Genomic DNA, 16,232 nt, shown 5'->3' with positions numbered 1-16,232 from the left:
ATGGTCTTGAAGTCCTTCTCTTCTCCTACAGTGGGCAGTTCTTCATTGTCCCAGTCCCTGTCTTTGCCTTCTGCAACTTGGACAGTGTGGCTGGAGCACTTTCTGGTGAAGACTGAGGCAAAAAAGTCATTGAGTACCTCAGCCTTCTCCATATCCCTGGTAACCCGGTGTCCCATTTCCTTCCAGAGAGGACCCACAGCTTCCCTAGCCTTCCTTTTATCACCAACATACCTATAGAAGCTTTTCTTGTTGCCCTTGACATCCCTGGCTAGATTTAATTATATCAGGGCTTTGCGTTTCCTAACCTGATCACTGGCTGCTCAGTTTCTCTATTCCTCCCAGGCTACCTGTCCTTGCTTCCTTGTTTGCTTTATGAGATTAATTTTGGGATGTCACCTGGCTCTAATCCATCCCTTCAAACTTTTTTTTATAGTGGTCTGATCTTTTTTTTTTATTATTTTTTTTTGTTCTGTGTGATGGTACATCTTGCCTTGCACCCAGCTCTCATTACAGATCATTTATTGCAACATGAGCCATTTGGTTAGTCAAGCCAAAGTTGCTATATGCTTCATTTGCAGGAATATAGTAAGAATTCACCAGTTTTATTAAACTCTCTTAAAGGAATAGAGCACGACCCAATGGAGCTCATTGCTTGACTGATCCATGAAGTGATCTAAGATAAGGCATTTAGTTCTTCCGTGTGCTTCTGTTTCCTGTTCCTTTACCATCCTCACCTTCACCACACCTTTTTGGACTGTAAGCTCTTCAGTGCCGAGCCAGTTTTAGGCTTTCACAAGGGGTATTATTTGGTTAGGCTATTTAAACATGGCAAAAGTCTTACGAACATTCTGTAATAACACACTAGCAGGATAGGGAGATATCTTGCATGGTGAACTTTCTACAGCTTGCAGGTAGGATTAGTGAAGTGTTACTATACCACCTTGAAATTATTATAATTACACAAAACATAAAGTTTATGTAAAATAAAAAAAGCTTAAGCTGAGGTAATGAGAAAGAAACACTGATTGCATTGTTCAAGGGAAGTGCACTGTAAACTTCAAATTAGTTTGCATCAACTCAATTACTTGTATGCAGCTCTCTTGTCATTGTGAGAATCTTCCTGGTAGAAACTGAAACTCCAGTGCTTAAAACATGAAATCAATAGGTACTGTTACATCCACTTAAAAAAAATTGTATTGATTTGCAGATAATGACAGCAGTTCATTCTTGCAGGATTACATGCCACTTCCTGTCATAAAGATTACTTCAATATATATTACATCTGAGATGGAGAACATAGGTATAAAACTGCTTTGCTTTAATGAATAGTCATTTTACTTTGGGCATTAAAATGAGATATATTTCTTTAAATTTATCTCTAGGGATTATTTTTATTTCATGGGGAAACCCTGTGTTACCAAAGACTCTAGGACACTATTAAACTTCTAAATAATCCTAGATTGCCTTGTTTTTGCAAATGCTTGAACTCGTTCTCTCTTTGATAGCAACTAATGAAGCAACATACCGTGCTCTTTCCAGTCTCCTCCACATCCTTGATTAGAGGGTTAACACCATATTATCTTGGGTATTAAGATGCTCTATGCTAAACCCGAAGTATCTACCAGCATCTAACTCTCTGTGTTTCGTAAAAAATTTCTGTCACCTTCAGGGGATTAAATTCTTCATGCTGATCATGGTGGTCTCCCATTGTGCAGCTATCTTTTTCTTGTGCTGTGGCTCATTTGAAACCTATTCTTATCTAGCATAGGTGACTTCATGTATTAAAATAACTCTTTTCAACTCTTTCTAGGTAATCTGGCTTCCCAGAAATCTCCTGCTAAATGCAAGGGTTTGCAGTCCTGTTTACTGACTGTTACACCTGAGGCTGATTTTGATACAGATTCTGGATATCGCAGGGTAAGTGTGCAGATACTGGTTCTTTTTGTTTGGGGTTTTTTTTTTGTTTGTTTTAATGGTCTCTTATTTGCTTGCACAAACGCAATTTGGGCTGTGCTTTCCCTTTCAGTGACTGCAGCAAGTTCTTGTTGGAGCATGTGCAACTGAGCATCTGTGTTACAATAGAAAAATAACATAGTAGGATGAATGCTAATGCTGTAAACCTGTTCAGGAGTATTTGAATTTGCTGCTGTAACTCCAACAGGGAACAAAGTTTTTTATGCGTACAGATTCATAGGCCTATATCTTACAAAATTGTAAAAATTTACTTGGGTGTAGTGAACATTTTGAGTTTTAAGCTGACAAGTGTGCATGTATTTTTATATTACACATGAAACATTCTTCATAATGTACATAGTTATAAATATCTGTGAGGTTTGCAAAATAAAGTTTAAATATTTGGAAAAGGGAGATTAAAGGTTATTTGGTTTCTTTGGGGTGTGGGGAGGGGAAAGTAAGAACTGATTCCCTCTCTTGCCCAATTCTGCTATGCACATCAGAGTAGAAACTTAAATACTTGACTTCATTGTTGAATGACTCTTGTGGGATTTTTCACTTCCCAGTTACTGGAGGAAAGTGTAATTTAGTGGACAGATTTGGTTTTTCTTTTTTTGCCTCTTCCCCAGTCTTGATCCTCTGCTTCTACCTTCTCTTTCAACCTGCTGTTTTTCTTGCTTGTGATGGGTTGATGCTGGCTGGACGCCAGGTGCCCACCAAAGCCGTTCTATCACTCCCCCATCCTCACCTGGGGGGGAGAAAATATAAACAAAAAGCTTGCGGGTCGAGATAAGGACAGGAGAGATCATTCACTAATTACCGTCACGGGCAAAACAGACTCAGCTTAGGGAAAATTAGCTCAATTTATTACAAATCAGCCAGAGTAAGGTAATGAGAAATAAAACGAAATCTCAGAACACCTTCCCACCACCCCTCCCTTCTTCCTGGGCACAACTTCACTCCCGGATTTCTCCACCAAGCCCCCCCAGCGGCACAAGGGGGACAGGGATGGGGTTTATGGTCATCACACGTTATTTTCTGCCGCTTCACCTCCTCAGGCTGAGGGCTCATCACACTCTTCCCCCGCTCCAGCGTGGGGTCCCACCCACAGGAGACAGTCCTCCACGAATGTCTCCAACGTGGGCCATTCCCACGGGCTGCAGTTCTTCACGAACTGCTCCAGCGTGGGTCCTTTCCACGGTGTGCAGTCCTTCAGGAGCACAGTGCTCCAGCGCGGGTCCCCCACGGGGTCACAAGTCCTGCCAGAAAACCTGCTCCACGGGCTCCTCTCTCCGCAGATCCGCAGGTCCTGCCAGGAACCTGCTCCAGCGCGGGGTTCCCACAGGGTCACAGCCTCCTTTGGGAACCCACCTGCTCCGGCGTGGGGTCCTCCATGGGCTGCAGGTGGAGATCTGCTCCCCCGTGGACCTCCCTGGGCTGCAGGGGGACAGCCTGCCTCACCAGGGTCTTCCCCACGGGCTGCAGGGGAATCTCTGCTCCGGTGCCTGGAGCATCTCCTCCCCCTCCTTCTTCACTGACCTTGGTGTCCGCAGGCTTGTTTGTCTTACATGTTCTCACTCCTCTCTCCCGCGGCTGTTTCTCCGCATCCCAAGTTTTTTTTCCTTCTTAAAAATGTTATCCCAGAGGCATTACCACTATCACTGATGGGCTCGGCCTTGGCCGGCGGCGGGTCCGTCTTAGAGCCGGCTGGTATGGGCTCGCTCTCTCTCGAACACAGGGGAAGTTTCCAGCAGCTTCTTACAGAAGCCACCCCTGTAACCCCCCCCCCGCTACCAAAACCTTGCCACATAAAACCAATACATTGCTTCACCCCTTGCCTAGCTTCTTTTTGCAGTCCTCTGGGTTGTTTTTTCATGGAGCTACTCCTGGCCCTTGGTGCTGTTTGATACCTTTCTTGTCCTCTTGGCTTCCTTTGACCAGCTTTCTGTCTTCTCCCAACCAGATACGTAGATTTGTGGGATAATTCAGTCTGGAAGGCACCTGTGGAGACCATCTAGTCCAAACTCCTGCTCAGAGCAAGATCACCTAGAGCAGGTTGCACAGGGCCACATCCAGTTGGGTTTTGAGTGTCTCCAAGGATGCAGACTCTAAAACTTTTAGGGCCCCTGTTGCCATGTTTCACCACCGTATGAAGGCTGTTTTCCTCATCTATAATATGATTTTTCTATTGTTGCAGCTTCTTTCTTCTTGTCATATCTCTGTGTCCTTCCAAGAATAGGCTCACTCTGTCTTCTCTATACATTCCCTTTGAGGAATTGGAAAACATAGTGAGGTCTGTAGGAGCTCAGTTTATGTTCCGGCCACCAATATACTCCACTGGACTTGCTCCAGTATGTCAAAGGTTTCTTGTTCTGGAGGGCTCACAAATCTTCCAGGAAGGGGAAGGATTACTTCTCTGGACCTGCTGGCTGTGCTTTTGCTAACCCAGCCCAGGTTGGATGCGCTTGGCCTTTGTTGCAAGGGCATATTGCTGACTCAAGTTCTACTTGCTGTCTGCCAAGACCACCAAGTCCTATTTTTTTTTTCCTATTTTTAATCTGTTTAATCATTCTCACATACTGTTGTGCAATCCTTACTTGCAGCGTTTGCTGTTCCTTCACAGGATTCCTTATTGAACACCCCAGTATCCCCAATGCATCTTGATCGTAATGTTTCTGGCAGCCTCCTCCCATAAATGAGTTTGAACTACTCATTGGAAACAGTGAAAGTCCATTTCCAAATCTTTCACTTTTGGAAATGGGCCTATTTCCCTGAGCAACTAGCTTAAAGCTTTCAATGTAGCTTTAATAATTAAAAAAATCTTTTTCAATTCCTATCATTAGTATGTTCACGGTAAAACAGGAACTTGTGTGTATGCTTAGGTGTGTACAAGTGTGTACGGGAGAGTATATTTAATCCTTTTTTTCTGTGCTGCCAGTACACAGTCATAAATAGTGTATATAATAATACATCTATGAAACTGTTGCTGGAAATTGAGTCTGAACTAGAATAAGGCTTTTATTTTATATTCCTTCTTTATGTTTGTCCCTGCATGTGTGTGTAATGCTGCAAATTGCAGATACCAACAACTGTGATTATAGTCAAATCAAACATTCTCCAAATTTTACTTTTTTAGTAGCCCTCATGATGAGTAATGTATCTGTTTTTCCTATATTTTCATCGAACATGTATGTTGGGAGATATGCCAGAAAATGGACACTCAGGAATACAGTCTCAGCCTTAGCTTGACACGCTGATCAGCTGGTCCTTGGGGAAGGGGGACGTGCTCCTGTGCTCCTGCAAGCTTTGCTGACTGGTTTACTTGTAAGTGGCCTTAGGGGAAGGACCAAGAGGGCATCAGTAGTTAGTGCTCAGATCATATTTAATAGTTTGGCCAGGGTGGCTGGAGCTCATGTGCAAGTTCTTTGGTTTATATCTACCAAGGAGGGGAGCAAAAGAAAGTGTTGAGGGGGTGAGTGGAGCAGAGAGGGTTAAACATACTGAGTCAGGGGAAAAATAGTTGAGCAGAAAATAAGAGAAGTGGAAAGGAAAAGAAAAGGTACAGAAATGAGGATGAAGACTTTAACTTGCAACAAAGTGTTTTGTTTTTAATTCAGAGGAATGTTGTCCAACTCATGAAGAAGTAGTTACACCAGAGCAGCTCATACAGCGATGAGTGACAGTTTAATTCACTTTCTGTGGTGGGGAATGTCTAGCAAATACGGCTTGTGATAAGTTACAGCATTGCCTAGTCACATCAACATGAAATGCTGAGGATAGTCTTAGGCTGAATATCAAATTATTGCAAAGTTATTCTGTTAGGTTATGGTATGCCTGTGGGTGTTTCTGCCACCATGGCTGTGATCTCGTTGTAACAAAAGAAGAAAAAAAAATTAATTTGGAAATGAGAAGCCACCTGTGTCCAGGCTTCCTCCTGAAGGCTTCTGTTATCCGTGAGAAGTTGCTTGAAAGGGGCTTGAATTCCCGGATGGACGTTGTCTCCTTCTGGGAATGGGCTGCATGTAGGAGTTGCACACTTGCCTGTCTTACTGTTTTTGGATATTCCTAGCTCAGCTGTTCCCCTTAAAAGGCCTTTTAACTCGCTTAGTTTTTCTGAAGAATATAAAAAGTATTTATGCATGTTGTCTGTAGCCCTGTATATCCTGACAATCACGTGTGGTTGCAATTTTTGTATTCCAACTGAGGAAGTACTTAATCCCAGTTTTTTCTGGTTCAGACTGAATTGGTTTTCACCATATGCAGCACCTCTTACAAAAGTGTGGGTGGGGAGGAGGAATTTGAAATTAAGAAGTTGAGAGCTGTTTCTGTGATGCAGTTATTTTAATAACCATAGGTCTCTCTGCACAGTAGACTGACTGCTTTTTGGAGTCTTTCTTAGGAGAGAGGGTCCTGAAGGTATGTAAACTCAAAGTGAGACCTCAAATGACCACATGTGTTCAGGAGCTTGAACAGAGTTATTGCGTTTTGCTTTTCATTTTTGTAGTTTTTCGATGGGTGAAAGCAAAGATTTGGGTTTGTTCCATGTCTTCATTTTCAGGAGAAGGAGCAAGCTGAATGAAGTAGAAAAAGTCACAGAACTCTGGGGTCAAACTTTTTGTATGAATTTGTGATAAGCTTTGGGATGCAGCAGAGAAACCAAGGAATAACCTCACTTGTCTTTGGTATGATATTCATAGAATAATTCAGTTTGGGAAAGACCTTGGGAGGTCATCTTGTCCAACCTTCTGCTCAAAGCAGGCCAACTGCAGAGGCAGAGCAGGTTGTTCAGGGCTGTGTCTGTGTCCAGGCAAGTCCTTTAACACCCTTGAGGATGGGGGCTCTGCAGCCTCCTTGAGAAGCTGTTCTACTGGTTAAGCACCCACTCTGAATTTTTCTTCCTTATATCTTAACAGATTTTCCCTTGCTGCAGCTTGTGCCTGTTGCCTCTTTTACTGTGTGCCCTGGGAAGAGTCTGGCTCGCTGTGTGCTCCAGATCTTTAACCATCCACTAAATCATGACAAACTGGAGATCTGTGTTTATAAAGAGCTCGGATCAATGTTTGTCAAGTACCTACGCATCAGGCAGTATTTTTTTGTGTGTTTGCGTCCATTTAACAGCATCTGTGTTGGGGTTTTTTTTGACAGGGCTCTGATTTTGCTGTGCTGTTACATCAGGGAGCGAGGATGGAGCGAGGCACAGGCAACGTTCATAATAAAGTCTCTATAGGTGCCAACACGAAAATGCCTATGTTCCTTTCTGGCTATAGATAATACATGTCAGGTAGGCCTGGATTTACTCACAGAGTTCGGAGTTGGATATGGTTCCTGTTCCTATCTCTGCCACAACCGCCTTTGTAATAGTTGCGCCTCGGCTTCCATGCCGTTAAAATGGAGATTATATACTCTTATTCACGAGAGTGCTGTGAGTCCTATGGTAACTGTTAAATGCTTTTAGTTCCTTGGGAGAAAACTGCTATAAAAAAGGCAAATGTATGTTTGTAGCATAAACTACATGCTTGTAGCTATACAGGGTTCCGTTAACTCCATACTCTTTGTAGGTTGTTTTTAAACCAAAGAAGTATGCTTTTGTAATGTGTTGTGTTACGGTACAAATTAGATGCTTTTATCCAAATTACTTGTTGGAAATCGAAGCAGACATACACAAGGGCTGCTAGGATGGCCTCATTTTTCACATTCAAGATTTGGAAGTAGAAACAAAGCTTCGAAACTTGGGATTCTTTTAAAAATTAAGTCCTTTTATAGAAACAGTTAAGTATTCTTTTTGTCATCTTTAATAATAATGAGGTTTTGGTGCCAGGATGAGCGATAATTGCAAATGGCAAAAAGTCATCAGAACGTTGTTACTCAGATTGCAGATTTTATTAATCGTAAAAGAAATTATTCACCTAGAAAGGCTGTTTTATAAGTGCTCATTTACATGAAGACTTGCTGCCTAATTTATTTTGTTTAAAAAAAAAATCCACAAAAAAACACAATGAAAAAACCCGACAAACTCTGTCCTGTCCTTCAAAACCTTGATTATTTTGTCCTTCCCATCGAGTTTGCTTATAGTGTCATCTATGCTCCTGCTTATCAGTGGGGCCAATCTCATTTTTGCCCCTTCTCTCTCACAAATGTATCTGCTGCTGCTTGGATTTATTCCATCAACTGCTGAGTACTGTGCATCTCCCCTGCATGCATTTTCTTCACAACTAAAAAGGATGTTTATCTTTTATGAATGACTTCTTAGGTAGATGAGTTGTTTGCCCCTTTACATGTTTCTGATCTCATGAGGTGTTGAGATTTGCAGATGTAAATTAAATTTTCATCCGTTTTCTCCCATTTCTTTTATGTTGTTTTCAACATGAGTCTTGATTAAGTACAGGAACTGAGTGCATCCTTCACTGTAGGAATACAGTTACTCAGTGAGCATGCCCTGTGAGCTTAAAACAGGGTACATACTAAAGTATCTCTTTAATTGGGGTGTTGGATGCTAAACTCTTCAGGGTGTTGGTACAGCCTTTACATGTTCCTGCTAGAGACTTCATACAGAGAGCACTGCTAAAGCATGAATATTCAACAACTGCCTGCCCCTTATTCCTTATGCTGAGATATTAATACAACAGCGATTCTGTACCTAATCTTGCTGAGATCGGGTGCATAGAAGTAATCCTACTGACAATATCGTGTGTGGACCCAAGCCTTTTTGCAGGATCATGCCTTTCTGGACCATGCTAAACACCAATTACTCTCAGTAATGCAGCTGGATCTACCGTTGCTGTTGCTAGAATGATGATGGGCTTTCATGCAGAAGGTGAGGAGCATAGGCTCTGCTCCCGGCTGCGTGCCACCGGGTCACTGTTTCAGCCTGCGTAAGGACATTAGCTCCACGGGGGGAATAAAGCTACTACTCGTTGTAGCAAAAGTAATTTCAGACATGCATATAGAGAAGTACTTTACTGTAATGCCCATTGTTACAAAGCTGTCTTTGAACTTTGCCAGTACCAAACTGAGATCCTTCAGCTGGCATTTTCATCACTTGGGCCTTTGCAGGATCAGATTGCAGGCGACTTCATGGCAAAATGGCTTGAAAAGAGCAGGATTCCTGTGCTCTGCCATGCTCTGGGCTGTGACTTGAAAATAGCATTTCAAAATTGATATTGCAGACTTCCGAGTCTATTTTCCAAACTAATATTTAGAGTATGCCCCACCAATTCTGGTCTCAAAGTTGGTTGTTGAAACTATAATGTATTTCAACACAAAATTATGCAGACTAAAGTGAAGATTGGTATGGTAGTGGAGCAGATTCTTCTGTTTCGTGTATATTTGAAAGCTGAGAAAGCTTCTGCTGAAGTCAGACGACACAGGCTTGTCAAATTGTTCACGAACGAAAAGATTGCTCTTGGATGGAATTAATTTGCAGTATCTCATTTACCATCTTAGTTTTGTCGTGAATTTCCCCTACTCGGCAGCTTGAAATGCCAAGTGGAAAAGTGTTTCAGTGAGAGATAATATAATATATTACGAAAATGTTATTGATCACAGTATGCTTTTACTGGAAGATGACTTTTTCTGACCAGAACACAAGGGACTTTGCCATGTTACAGTAGGAAAATGTATTGTAATATGCAAACAGGATTATTATTAAGGTCACAGTAACTCTGTTTTTACTTTCCACTTCCTCTGGAAGCGAGCTTCTCCACAACTAACACTGTCAGCTGGGCTACAGTAAGAAAAATTTCAGTTTTAAGCTTTAAAAAAAAAAAAGGTTACAGCAAGCTTTTTGTTTTACGATGGAAGGAAATGAATGCTGGTTTCCACATCACCAACAAAACTTGTAATCCGATAGACGTTACTGTAAGCATTTTGTTATGATGGACTGTATTGTGGTAGTTCTTTGTCAGAATCAATTAACATGCATTTTCTCATCAAACACGTATTTTATGCATATGTTATAAATGTTGCACATTTTGTTTTAGAGTGGCTTCCACATGCAAGGACTATGAGGCACTTAATTTTCTCACCTAATGCGGGAAGACTAGCCAAGTGGAAGAGTCCGTGTTGCTCACAGACAGCTTATGTGGGTATATGGACATCATTACTCTGCAAAGCATGAGGACATAAATTTGTGATGGGGTGCCCAGTACAGGCGACTTAGAACAAGGACACTTTTAAATATGTTTGATTTAAAGAGGGCTCCCACTGCATAAACAGTAGCTCAAAGCCATTAAGGTCCTGCTTGCAGTGAGATTGCTTTCTGCTGAAGGGCTCAAAATTTCCCCTCAAGAGTAAGCATGTCATTAGGATGATACTTCTTAAAGGTATTTTGAGCTATTTCTAATGATGCTCATCCAAAACACATTCTGCAAAACTTACCTCTTTACCAAATCTTATCTCTATGTGATTTGGGTTATAGTATTACGAGCCATGTTAATTTAGACTGGAAACACAAACTCATTTGGAATAAATCAGTGAGGGTTGCACTGCAAATCCAAGAATATTGTATTTTCTGTGTTTGTTTTCCTTTTGTCCTGCTCCACTTCCAACACATCCCTCCAGTGGTTTTCTCTGTTTTTGTTGCAATAAATCTCCAGTTCAGTGAATTTGAAGATACAAACCTGACTGCAAAAATTCATCTCTGGTACGGAAGCGGGTTACTAACCTGCTCAAGGTTTCCACATGGCAAAATGATTTCTTCACTTCAATCACCCACTTCCTACACAGGCAAAGCACTGTTGCTAAAATTGTTGTCAATTGTTGTTGTATCCTGAAATTTAATTTTATTTCTTTGCTGCTTTTTCTAACTTAGTTTGGACAACGCGAATTTGTTGGTGTAAATCAGAGGAACAGATCTTAGTTGCGTGAAAGACCGATTTCTCTGGTGCCCTTTTGCAGACTCTTCTTCTAACACATTGATAACCACTTGAAGGAGAGAGACCACTTGTGTTATTAAAGCAAGCAGTTAATATTAAGAATTGAAAGTTTGGATTCTGACTTTTAAGGGAGTAAAAAACAAAACCCATGTCCCTAGATTTCCCTCCCTGCCCTTTAGCTGCAAGAATTTGGTATGGTTTATTTAGCACAGTAAATATGACTTGAAGTGCAAGTGTGGTAAAGGTTACAGAGGAATATTGTTAGACTTCTTGCAAGAGTAAATCCATTGTTTGTACTTCTTAGGATGTTTAAAAATATACAAAAGCCCTCTCTATTTTCCTCCATAGCTTAAAGAGGAGTAGAGTTACTACCATCGCTTCACTTCTTAGTCCCCATGAGACCTTAGTTTAAGGCAACTTGGCTCGTTGGATCAATTCAGCTAGTGCGGATGTCAACCCTGTGGGACTTGTGCTCCTAAAGATGCTTTATGTTGCCGCATGTTTTCCCACCACTTGGCAGGAAAATGATGCTCAGCCTTTGTAATTATCTTCGTTTTCCCAGGATGTGCCAGAGCTCACCCCTCTCACAAAGCATCTCTTGTGCAAGCATGAGTCTCCAAAATGCAACGGCAGTTCGGGATGGCTGGTAATATCTCCCTGTCAGCTGTGTTCGGTAAGAATAGGTAGAGTTTCAACATGTGTTGTTTCAAAACAACTCCATCAACGCAGCTGTTGAGCATTTCCTCGCAACCTTTTGTGACTAGCTCTCCAGAATGCTGTTTAAAATACCACTGGAATCAGCTAAATCTGGCCAGCCCTGTGGATGAACTTTAGTACTTGGTTTGATGTGCCTGAAAAGATGAATTATTTAAACATAAATGCATTTAGTTTTCATGTTCCCTGTCCTCATGAACTGAAAGATGAGGGGAACGGGAGAGAAAAAAAGAAACCTCGTGGGAAAACAGTTTCTGCTGCTTAAATCATAGCTAAGTTGTTTTATTTGGTTTTACAATGGTTCTTGGTGGGCACTGTAAACATAGGGAAGGTATCTTTCACTTTTCTGCATTTCGCACTGAGTGTGAAAATTCAGTGGTAAGCAGAAAAGATGACAATCTATAAAATCCCTTTGTACATTTGTAGAAGAGTTTGATGTAATGACATGAAAGATATCTCTTAATCTATGCGTCTAATTGTAATGCAGTAAAGAACAGCATCTTCGCTTACGAGTATGTGAGTGAAAACATTTATGCTGAATGTTTATGGGGACACAGAGGCAGTTCTTTTAGACTGCAAAAGGCTTTCTTTTTTTTTTTTTCTTCCTGCTTATGGAAGTTTTTTTAAAAAGCCTTTTGCACAGATGAGATAAATTGAAAGATGCGGAATATCACCTCTCTGGCGGCGGTAGGGTTGTAGTGGGAAGATCATGGCCAGATTTGAGTCTTCCCTTGCACAGTCGTAAGCCTGCTCGTGAGCTGCTTTACATCCCCGTGAAAGGCAACTCTACACAGCCTGGATTTGAATAATAGAGTTGCCATTAACGTCCAACATAAAAAAGATGATTGGTTGTGTGCTTGATTTATGGGAAACCAGAAGTGGTGAAGTATATGCTACACGAGGGGATATTTATGCTGCTAATGCTTAAAACACAGCCGAATGTTCTCTGCACTGTAGATGCTTTCAAATGGCAAAAACAAAGGTGCGTATAGCCATAAATTCGGTTATTCTGATAGTTGAATGGCCCTAGATCAGGATCTGACCGTGCAGTCTCTTCAGCATGCAGAGCAAGTCTGGTAAACCCCTGTTTAGTTACTGCCTGTTACAGGATTATCAGCTTTGAATCAAAGAAAATAATTTCAAATATGTTAGGATTTAGGGTATATTGTTTCATCTTCATCAGTTTCTAATGCAAGAATTGTTTTTTCCAATTTATGTGCAAATAGGCTTCTAAAATCTGTTGCTGTGAACTGAGATATTGTCAGATTTTTTTTCTTCATCAAATTACTCCTGTTCTGCTAATAACTGTCAAATTGCACCTCAACTCAGCATTTTCTTGATTTATCTTGCCTGCAGTAGCTAACAGTAGCTCTCTGAGGTGTATCACTTGGCTGCTTTGCAAACAGGGTGCTCTTAAGGTACTCAGCTGTGCATTTAGATTTTTCGAAATGTTACAGCAATTATATTTGATTTTTAGAAGAAGAATTCATTGTCGAGTCAAACTGGATGAATTTTTCAAAAATGTAGAGGGCTTTTTCTCAGATGTTCGTAAGCTGAGCAGACATACTACATTCATCATTCTGTGATGTCTAAAACACGTATTAGCTCTATGGTTTTAGTGTCTTTTTTTTTTTTCAAACAAAATATTAGTCTGATCTTTCTGCTGAATAATAACATCTTCTGCTCCATTTGCAGAAATCCATCCCTTCCTATGTTTCTCCAGCAAAATATTTTACAGGGAGGGAGGTACTGGGGAGCCCTTGGTTTGGGGCTGGTTAATAGCTCCCATCATCTAATTATGTTAGTGATGGTTTCTTCTGGCCACTTCTTTTCTGAGGCAGAAGGGTGTTACTAATTAAAGAACATTTGCTGAGCTTGAGATGAATTTTGTCAGGTACAGAAAGTTTACCTGTATTCCCTAAATACCATTTTGAAACCATTTTCTACATTTGAAGCAATTTATGTCTCTCAACCCACTATTGGGGGAAAACAACTACAGGGTGAACCCCCCCCCCCCCAGCTGGCTATTGAGCCTCTCCAAGCAAAGCATGTACTAGCCCATTTTAACTCACTGAAGAACTTCTTTTGAAAGAAGGTGTTTAATATTAAGAAAACGTAGATGAATACCTGTCTCATTGTGCTGTGTAGACTTGAACCAACAAGATCGATGCATCCAAATTATAGCAGCTTTATCTAGTGTGAATGAGATGCTACTTACGTTTTCAGGTAAAAGAAATCAACAACTATTAATTTGGCAGAATTATTTATTTCTTACTGATGATATTTTCAGTGTATCTAATCAGAGCACTCATGAATAGAAATGAAACAATTTAAATAGAGGCAGTGTACATTGTATGATCTTGTTTTCTCAAACTGTTCCATAATGCAGTGAATAAATTTATATGTTCTACTGAAGAGATTTCTGCAGAAATCATACACAGTGCTTTCACCTCTATTATTTAATATGACTGTTTTATAACTCTTGGAAGATGGTTATTTCTGCTTCTGCTACAGACATCTGGAAAAAATGTTCATTTTGGGGGAACAGAAGGGAAAAGCAGTCTTAGAGTCTGAAAATCCAGACAGATGCACCAGAAGCACTTGACTGAAAGGTGTGCTAGAAAATGATGAAGTGGTCTCATTCCACACCACTCCTCAACCCCTTGAATAGAAAGGTCCATATTTACAGAAGGTAAATTAATGAGTGAAAAGAGGTTGGTCTGAATCAACATTTGAGCTCCTTGGAAGCCCAGGAGGGAATGCAGCTGAGCAGAGCGAATGCTCATGAAATCACGTGGTGGCACTTGAATTTTACTCTGAATCATTGGATAAATTTGGGACACTGTGGGAGAGAGGCAAGTTTTGGGTGGCCTCACCGCTGAACACCTGTTGACTGTCCATCAGGCCTGTGGGGAAACCGATGGGCTTTGCAGAGATCTGTGTTCTCCTTGAGATGTTGTGCTACAGACTGTGCAGTTTGGGATGGTGGTGGCCGAGGGTGACAGTGATGAACTTTGCAGTTGTTGCTGATGGAGAGCGCTCTGTTATAAGCGAGCTAGGGAATCTGACCACGTTATGCTGTGGTCTGCACTGGTTAAAATGGCTTTTTAGTAAAATTTTCCGTCCAAAGTTCAAATTTGGTTTTTAAAAGATAGTATTTATTTTGAGGTTTTTGAAAGCTGATTTTTTTTTCTCTTTTTTTCCTGGGGAGGATTCTTTTACACACTCCAGATTGAGTATTTTATGTGGGGAGCTTTACTTGTCCTTGGTAACTAAGAACATAAATAGATCATATAGGTGAATCTAAACCAGTTGGAAACAAACCAGGAAATTAAGGTGTTCTTTTATCTGCATCCTTTCAGTAGGAAGAATACTAGATGCCATCATCATTTCTGTTACAGTGCCTTTAAAAGCTGTGATTCTACTTTGTTCAGGCAGGTTTTTGGTAAGTGAAATCTCTAACCCAAACCCAGTATTCTAATATGTTTTAGATTACAGTAGTTAATTCGTAGGTACCAGAGTAAAAATGCTTGCTTCTCTTCACTAAAGCCCTTCTAGGACTCTTCAGTGTAAGTCATGGCATACATTTCACTTTTCCACTCTTTTTAACTTTAATCCATGGGAATGGATTGTGGACAGTACAAGTGAAACTGGCTGCTGTGTTTATGATCTAGTCTTTTTTTCTTTTTTTTTTTTTTTTCTTGAGGAATTTTAATCCCAAAATGAATTCCAGCACTTACATGCTCTTAAAAACCTTACTGGCAACCATCACCTCTTAATCTTTTTACATTTCTTGTGATTAGCAGTGCTTTCTAATCCTAACACCAGACCCAACAGCAACTGTTAACTGCACTTCTTGTTTTACAGCTAAATCTAATCCTTCTAGCAGTCTGAGGCCAGCATTATATTTATCACTCTGAAATTACTAACTGTAAGATGTTGTGGCAGTTCTTGAGTTGTTTCTTTTGCTTTCTCTTTCCTTGTCATGGATTGATAAATGCAATCATTAGTATAGGGTCGTTATTTTTATATATGATGATTTCCAGAAAAAGATGAAAATAGGTCCTTTTTCCCTGTCTCTTTCAGTCTTTTTTTTTTTTTTTCTCTCCTTCTTCTTCTTCTCCTGGTCCAGGAGAAGCAATTTGCTTTCTACCTGAGTTTATGATTAGTAGCGAGATGTGTAGGTGGAATATGTTTTAGTGGCTTTTTTCCCCTCTACCTTTCCCTCCCCCCACACCTATTAATATATCTGTTAGTAAGCTAATGCTATTAGGTTATGCAGACTGTTCAGTGTACAAGGAAAGATAAGACAGCCATCAAATCCTCGCAGTGCCCCAAAACATCTTTCCGTTCTGCTGAAGGCTCTGTGTGTGTTTGTCCATGAGGCAGCAACAGATTTTATATCCAGTCACTTAGCAAAGAAAGGGTAAAGAAATTGCTGTTATATATTTACTGGTGTAGGGTTCTTTTTTTCCCCACCTGCAAAGTTGTGTGGGTGTTCACAGTCTCTAAAGGAACTGCTCTGAATTTGCATTAGGAAAGGGGAAAAGGGAATGCTGAAGAACTGCAAACTTCTCTTTATTGCTGCTTGGGTGTTTTTTTGTTGGTGGTGGTTTTTTTTGTTTCCCTCAAGGGAGGGGCAGGGGAGGCTTTAGCCAGGAGCATAAAATCCCCCAGATGACCCTATTTGCT

The 16,232-nt window shown here is 40.7% G+C and overlaps 1 protein-coding gene across 2 annotated transcripts in view; it reads left to right on the top strand.

Moving 5' to 3' along the window:
- Positions 1-16,232, top strand: part of KLHL29 (kelch like family member 29) — a 409,774-nt gene that overhangs the window by 68,958 nt on the left and 324,584 nt on the right. Inside the window, exon 2 of one of the 2 annotated variants that reach the window (XM_075049045.1) lies at positions 1,811-1,917. The gene's annotated coding sequence lies outside the window, so the exon portion shown is untranslated. Of the gene's footprint in view, positions 1-1,810; positions 1,918-11,418; positions 11,500-16,232 lie in introns of those variants that run through there. The other variant, XM_075049044.1, reaches the window with a different exon arrangement.

This window comes from Buteo buteo, chromosome 17 (genome assembly GCF_964188355.1).
Source record: "Buteo buteo chromosome 17, bButBut1.hap1.1, whole genome shotgun sequence".
Classification (NCBI taxonomy): domain Eukaryota; kingdom Metazoa; phylum Chordata; class Aves; order Accipitriformes; family Accipitridae; genus Buteo; species Buteo buteo.
This window is presented reverse-complemented; position numbering and strand designations above follow the sequence as displayed.